The 7,096-nt window shown below is 47.3% G+C and overlaps 1 long non-coding RNA gene across 1 annotated transcript in view; it reads left to right on the top strand.

The window, feature by feature from the left end:
* Window positions 1–776, top strand: part of LOC106144237 — a 49,911-nt gene extending 49,135 nt beyond the window's left edge. The window contains exon 4 of the long non-coding RNA XR_001229311.2: window positions 322–776. This is a non-coding gene — a long non-coding RNA (uncharacterized LOC106144237). The remainder of the gene's footprint in view (window positions 1–321) is intronic.
* The last annotated feature ends 6,320 nt before the right edge of the window (window positions 777–7,096 follow it).

The following is a 7,096-nucleotide window of genomic DNA, read 5'->3' as shown; positions in this document are numbered from 1 at the left end:
GCATATGTGTGGGGTCCATGTTTATTCTGGGCACACTTATGTGCAAATATACATGAAATGCATGGGTGCTAGAAGACAACCTTGGATCTCACGCTCCAGGTGCTAGACCAGTTTTGACGGTCTCCTGTGAGCTCCGGGATGCGCCTGTCTCTGCCCCCGATTCCCATTTCTCACACGGGAAACATCCCACCTAAGCATCCCAGCCTTGGCTTCTCAATGGAGTCATTTCTCTACTCTTGGATTTTCTTTCAAACTATGACATAAGTTTAACACCAGAGAAAGAGGCGATTAGGCTCTGAGACACTTCTCTTTGTTTTTCAGGCTCTTCAAACAAAAGAGGAAAAAAAAAGCCTCCTTGCCTTTTTGCTGCAGTTGGAGAAGAAAGCGAGTTTTGAAACCTGCTTGTTACGAAATGCTAGAGAAAGCATGAGAGCGGCCAAAGATCCTGCGAGATGGATCGTTCCCGGCCAAGCCATGCTCAGCGAAGGACCTGCGTCTCAACTGGAAGAAGCAGAGTTACTCTCAGTGCCTATAGAGTTTACACCGTTTCTGCTGCTTATACTTTGGAGTGTTTATTTTACAGGGACTGGGGGATTACCAGAGTGTGAACTAGAAGCTAATGTTTTCCTCTGTGGAGTTTCCTCTTTGGTCTTTTCTATTCTCCTTTTCCCCCCTCCCCCGTGATGGGATGGGATGCCAGGCCTCGGCTTGCACAGCTTCTACTGCTGAGCTGTATCTTTATTTTTGTCTTTGAACTGAAAATAAAAATGTTTCTAGAAAACCACCCAACCAGTGTTCTATGCCGAGTAAAACCGTTCTCCCGGATGTCACTGTCCATGGGACTCTGGTGGGATTGTCACCTGGCAGATTTGTGGAGGAAATTGCAAGTGCGGTCTGCACCTTGTAAACGACAAGGAAACTGTCACAGGGAGAGAAATGTCTGGGCAGCTAAGCTCTTCGACAGTGGAAGGTCGGCAGGCCTCTTGGAACAAGATGCACTGTCTGCACGACTTTCAAGTCTCAGGGCAGTCACTTACCTAATACAAGCTTATGAAGTTTCTTCCACCATGAATGAATGGCAATGGCCATTCAACTTTCTGGGCCCACAGGGCAGGAGAGTGCCTCTTAAAGGTCAGGTGATTGGCAAATATTTTCCCTTTGGTCCAACTGAATGCAAAGTAGAGAATGTTCTATGGCCTGTTCCCTACTTTTTGACCCTTCCTTGTCCCTTTTCTTCCCCCTTGCAATAATATAAAATTATGTAAAACTTAAAACAAAACCAAGGATTCAGAAACAAACAAGAAGTAATTGTCCCCTAAACAGTATAAGTAAACTTGCCACCATAAATATCCTAAACAACCCGGGGCACATCCTGCAGGATGCTTCCTGTGTGCCCTTAGGATGCCCACTCCAGTGACCCTGCTTGGCCCATAAAGTGCCTTTATGTACAGTTTAGCTTGTTCCAAAACATTGTTTGAAAGCTAAAAAGCCCACTCAGAGTGCCTTTCCCAAGTGCAATTTAGCTTAGTGATTCTAAGGTGCCCTTCCTGATCTCTGCTCTTTCTTGGGGAGTCCACCTCTCAGCATTCGCACTTTCCCTGTGTCCTCGGTCCTTAAATCTATGCGATGCTAAGTTCTCCACTGGATGCACTCAGGAACAGTAGCTCACTGTGAGCTGAGAGTTAAGGAGTCGCAGGCAGCCACGGGCTCCCTCACCGTATGCCTGCCATGCCTGCCCCACTATGGACTGTGTTCTCTTAAACCATAAACCAGAATAAATCCCTTTCGTCCTTAGGTTCCTTTGTCAGGAATTTAGTCACAAGGGTAAGAGGTTAGTGATCTAATCTCCAGTGTGGGAAAACAGTTTGGAGTCTCTTTCAAGAGCTAAGCAAAATGTCTGTGACTCACGAATTTCCCAAAAGCAGGTTAGTGTCCACAGGCCTGGGCAACCAACATGGGACATCGCAGAAGGATCAAGATGATCTAAACTGTGCCTGTTCCTGAAGGGTCAGATCCCCACCCCTTGTCACCTGTTTGTGGGGTACCATGACAGACACTCCGTGTTCTGAACAGAGGACATGCATGGAAAACAGGCTCAGAGACGGATTTTCCAAGGGGCCGTTCACCATGACAACGGCTGGGCCCTTTCTTAATAACTCAGTTAAGTACTTGCTTCCTGAAACAGAAGAGAGAAAAGGATATAGGAAAGATGTCATGAATTAGAACAAGGCCGCATTTGAGCCTTCAAAATGAACACCAAATCAAATACTTAGCTACGTTACCTTCCCGTGAGCTCAGCTTTGTGAGCTGGGTCCTCATGTTCTTCCTCCGCACACCCGTAAGCCCAAGGTAGGCAGCTGCCCGGGTCCAGGGTGCAGCCTCCAAATCTAGCATCGCTTCCTTGAGTCCAAGGTTCTGGGTATTCTAGTGGTCTGCTCAGTGAGGCTGCACTAATTGGTCAGGCCCAGTACATTCAAGCTAAGTTTGCTCCCATCTGTTAGGTGAACACAGACAAACTCCCTGGCAACTAACAGTAGCATTTGAGTTCGTGTTTGCCTATACACAGGCTTTACAATCGTTGTTTTAGGAAAGCTGGTCTTAAGATTATCTCCATTAGAAGGACCCAAGCCCCTTGCCAAAAGTGAAGGGTTTGCTGGGGACGTGGCTTGGGTAGTAGCATGCCTGCCAACCACGCAGGAATTCCTGGCTCCATCCTCAGCACCACGCAAAACCAGCTCTCAGGAACTAGATAGGAAGAGAAGACGGTTACGGTCACCTTCAGCTGCATAGCAAGTTTGAGGCTAGCCTGGGCTACATGAAACTGTCTCTTTTAAAAAAAAGTGACGCTTTCCTCTCATTTTTTGTAGTCCGTCCGACCATGGGTTGCTCCTAAAGACCGTGTTTTAACACATTTACTAAATGATTACTCTCCAAGCTAAAGATTAAGAATTAACCTGACCTCTACCTTTGTACCATCACTGGGCCAGCACAATGCTAAACACACAGGAGGTCTAAATAAATACTCCTTGAAAGGCTGAATGACCGTTGATGGCAGCAGTCTCTGGCCCAGTACCACCCCTCTGATAAATGTCCCTATTTCAGCCCTCTCAAGTCCTCCCTCCCCTTCCGAGCCAAGCAGCTCGGCTCTCCCCGCCCATTGTTTTCTTCTTTTGACTCTCAACCCCCTGCCCCCACACCCAGTTTAATTCTTCCCCATGTGGGTCTCCCTGTGTAGATTCATTATGTAGACCAGGCTGGCCTGTAACTTGAGATTCTCCTGTCCCTGCCTTCCAGGCCTGGCCCCACCCAGCTCCAAGTTTATTTATGTGACCTCTTAGGAAGGTTCATTTGACAGCAAAGGAGAAAATGAGGTCATCCGTTGCTCGCATCCCTGAACCTTGTCTAACAAGCCACCGAGAGCCGAGTACCCACTCAGACTAGACATCAACACAGCTTGGAGGATAAAAGGGAAAGAGGGCTGAGGAGGGGCTCCCCAGAAATGTTCTAGAAGCCATGAAGTGGGCGTAGCAGGAGCTGGTCAAACTGAGGCTGGATCTGGAGGCAAGGCCTTGCACGTACCAGCCAGAGGATGCCCTCCAGGCTTTGAGTTCACTTTGGGAAAAATCACGCTTTGTGGTTAGGCTTTCCAAAGCAGTCTAGCTGGGCCTCTTGACCGGCTTTCCAGACCCAAGCGCTCAGACCTGTTGTCAGACATTCATCTCACGGTTAAGATGACAAGAAAGGCAGATCTGTTCCAAAAATGGCCTGCGCCCCATCTCTGTTTTAGGACCGTCCGGCTCAGAGGAGAGCAGTGTGATCACTCTGCCCTTGTCTGAGGTTACAGTGTTTATGTAACAAATCAGCTCAACTTAAATATTTCTCAGCGCGCGGTCAGAACCGCAGACCTTGGCCTAGCGTATCAACACAAATGTCATGTGTTTATAAAGCCCTGTGTGGGCATCTCTGTTTATGCGAAAGGACCCCAAGAGTTCAAAGCCAGTTAATATTTTCAGTCATACGTTGCCAACGTGGTTTGCTTTAAAGACGGCGAAGAGGCGATTTCTCAAGCCCATCAGCCTGATTCCATTTGCGAGTGTGCTTAAGAGCAGAGACATTTAATGAATGTGCGCTTGGCAAAGTTTTACAATTAAGGAATTTTTCTTCCTCGGTAATTGCACGAGGCCTGATAATTCTCCTCTACGTCGGCCTCCTGATGAGCATCCCGCCTTGATAGAGATGATGTGTACCAGACAAAAAGCAGAGACAGGCACGGTGAGAGAACACGCAGGCTCTCCTGGGTTCAGGACGAGCCAACTAGACAAATGCCTTCCAATTTCAGCATGGAGTTTGGAGCCAGAAGAGTTTATAGGGACCAGGGGAAGAGCAGTCTGTGTAACTGCCCCTCCTGCTGAGTGTCGGACGGTGCCTTTAGGACCCCATTTGAAAATATGAGTTCCCTGACCATCAAATACCCTCCAACCTCAAAATGGGAGTGCAGAGATTATGCCCAAAGCCAAAAAGAAATTATTTTTAAATTATTCGTGGCTACCTAGCTCATCATTAGAACAGATCATTTGAAGTAGCTGTAAATTATATATAAACAGTAGTGACAGGAAGGGCTCATGCACAGCTAACTACAGATGGACAGAAAAACCCAGTTCAGCACTAAATAATTAGGGAGGCGGGGAGCCAAGGATGGTGGGAGGCCTTGTGGGGAGTGCTGAGCTGGGCCAGAGCTGGGAGCAGCAGGGGGTGGACCCAGGAGGGAGACCCACAGGCAGAGCAAAGAGGTAAGGATGCAGCCAAGGAGCCAAGCGGGTCCAGGGAGAGCAGTCTGCAGCACGTTCTGGTTTCTGACAATTTTGAGCCCTGAGAGGCAAAAGTGACAGATAGGGTCTCTTGACAAAAAGCAACCACATGCTGCAGGAGATGCCTCAGCTGCCCAGTCTGGACCGACTGCCCTGACAGCAGAGCTGTACAGAGGTTCTCCGGAGGAATGGCCGCCCCGGCTCTGGGTCTACGCTGTAGCTGGTATAGGCTGACTTCGCGTTTCAGATCATCAGTTCAGAGAGCTGTAAATATTCTGAACCCAAAGAATGGAGTGTTGTTGGGGGAGGAGTTAGTTGTTTTGGGGGTTGTTTTATTTTTTTAGTTTTACAGAATTGGGGATTGAACGGGGAACTTCCTGTGTGCTAGTCAAGCACCGTACCACTAAGCTACATGCCCAATAACAACACCAAGACCAGTTGTCTAAGGGGCTAGATCTGCCTAACACTTTGATCTGGTCCTTGTGTGTTGAAATAGAGGGTCAGACTATTTACTGTGTATACAGTATGTATGTACATATATATGATGTTTGATAAAAAGTAGAATGATAAGCAGGGTAGTGATTTGCACTCTGGAGGCAAAGGCAGGTTAAGTCTCTAAGTTCAAGGCCAGCCTGGTCTACAGACCTAGTTCCAAGACAGCCAGGTTTACACAAAGAAACCCTGTCTTGAAAAACCAAAAAAGAAAACAGAGACTGGAAAGCCCAAGGCCAAACTGAGCTACATAGCAAGACCCTGTCAGAGGAAAGGAAGGGGCAAGGGTGGGGCGGAGGGGGGAAGAAAACTCACAGTAGCCATTTAGTACACAAGTTTATATATGTGTGTGTGTATGTATGTATGTAAATGTGTGTATATATATGTATATATATGTATGTATATATATTTTTTTTTTATTTTATGTTCATTGGTGTTTTGCCATGGGTGTCGGATTCCCTGGAACTGGAGTTACAGACAGTTGTGAGCTGCCATGTGGATGCTGGGAATTGAATCCTTGTCCTCTGGAAGAGCAGTCAGTGCTAAGCTATCTCCCCAGCCCAGTATACAAGTTTTAAGGGTAAAAAACAAAACATTGTGGCCCTCCAATTTCTCTGCCTCACTCAGGACCTTTGCCCACCACAGTGTGTTCTCACTCAACACACAAAAGTAACCAAAAAAAAAAAAAAAGAAAAAAAAGAAAAAAAGGAAAAAGAAACCCGATTCTAACCCAGCAAAACCAGCAGACAAGCTAAAAATGAAAGTCTAAGATTAGCCAGTGCTATCGATCCGTCTAAAACGGCAAATCACATATGAAAGGCTGTACCTCAGCAGAGGCTGAGGTAGGAGCAGAGCCTTGGGCAGCTGGCCCTCACCGAGACAGGTGCCTGCTCCGCAGATGCCCAGGACTGCACCCAGGAGCAGCAGGCCTGGAGAGCAGGAAGCAGGAAGGAGCCATGTGCACGGGCAGCTATTTCCTTAATGACTCTTAATAGTTAGCGCTGGAAGATAACCATCTGCCAAGACCCTTCCAGATGCTTTGCACTTATTATTTGAGGAAATAAATACAAGGCTCTGTTTTCCCATTTTATAGTTGAAGAAACTGAAGCTTGGACACATACAAGGCCATGTCCAAGTCCCCACAAGGGAGACTCCTGGGACCCGGCATGGTCTCTCTGACCCCAGAGCCATGCTCAGCCCCACTGAGCACCTCAGCCTGGATCCCAGCTGGGGAAAACCTGTGTTCAAAGAGATGCATGTCCATTAAGGTGCTTGGACCAGGGACGACCCAGCCGCTTCTGGTGGGACTCAGAAAGCTGAGCGGAAGAAGTCACCTCTGGATAGATGACTTGAAGGCCTAACAAAACATGGAAGTCATTCCAGCACTCAGGAGGCTGAGGCAAGCCGATTGCTGTGTGAGCCTGGGTATGCTATATAGTATGTCACCAGGGTTTCATAGTAAACAAAGGGGGCGTAACCACACCATTGTGGGAACAGCTACACACAGCAACCTCACAGGGCCCCCAGGCTGTGCCCAACCACAGAGCCAGATTGTAACCGCCACATCTCTACCATGTACAGACTCCATTCCCAGCACTGAAAAAGAAAAATCTTTTTTAAAAAAATTTAAAGGATTATCCACTGGGTTATAATCAATTTGATTCACTCTAATTAAGTTGAAATTATAATAGAGTTTCACAATTTTTGTGTGTATTCTAAAACTAAAAATACAGGGCAGCGAGATGTCTCAGCAGGGTATCATGGGTGGTTCTAATGTCAGTGGGGTATTATGGGTA

This window comes from Microtus ochrogaster, linkage group LG9 (assembly GCF_000317375.1).
Source record: "Microtus ochrogaster isolate Prairie Vole_2 linkage group LG9, MicOch1.0, whole genome shotgun sequence".
In the NCBI taxonomy this organism is placed as follows: Eukaryota; Metazoa; Chordata; class Mammalia; order Rodentia; family Cricetidae; genus Microtus; species Microtus ochrogaster.
The sequence above is the reverse complement of the archived record's forward strand: the minus strand, read 5'-3'. Positions and strand labels throughout refer to the sequence as shown.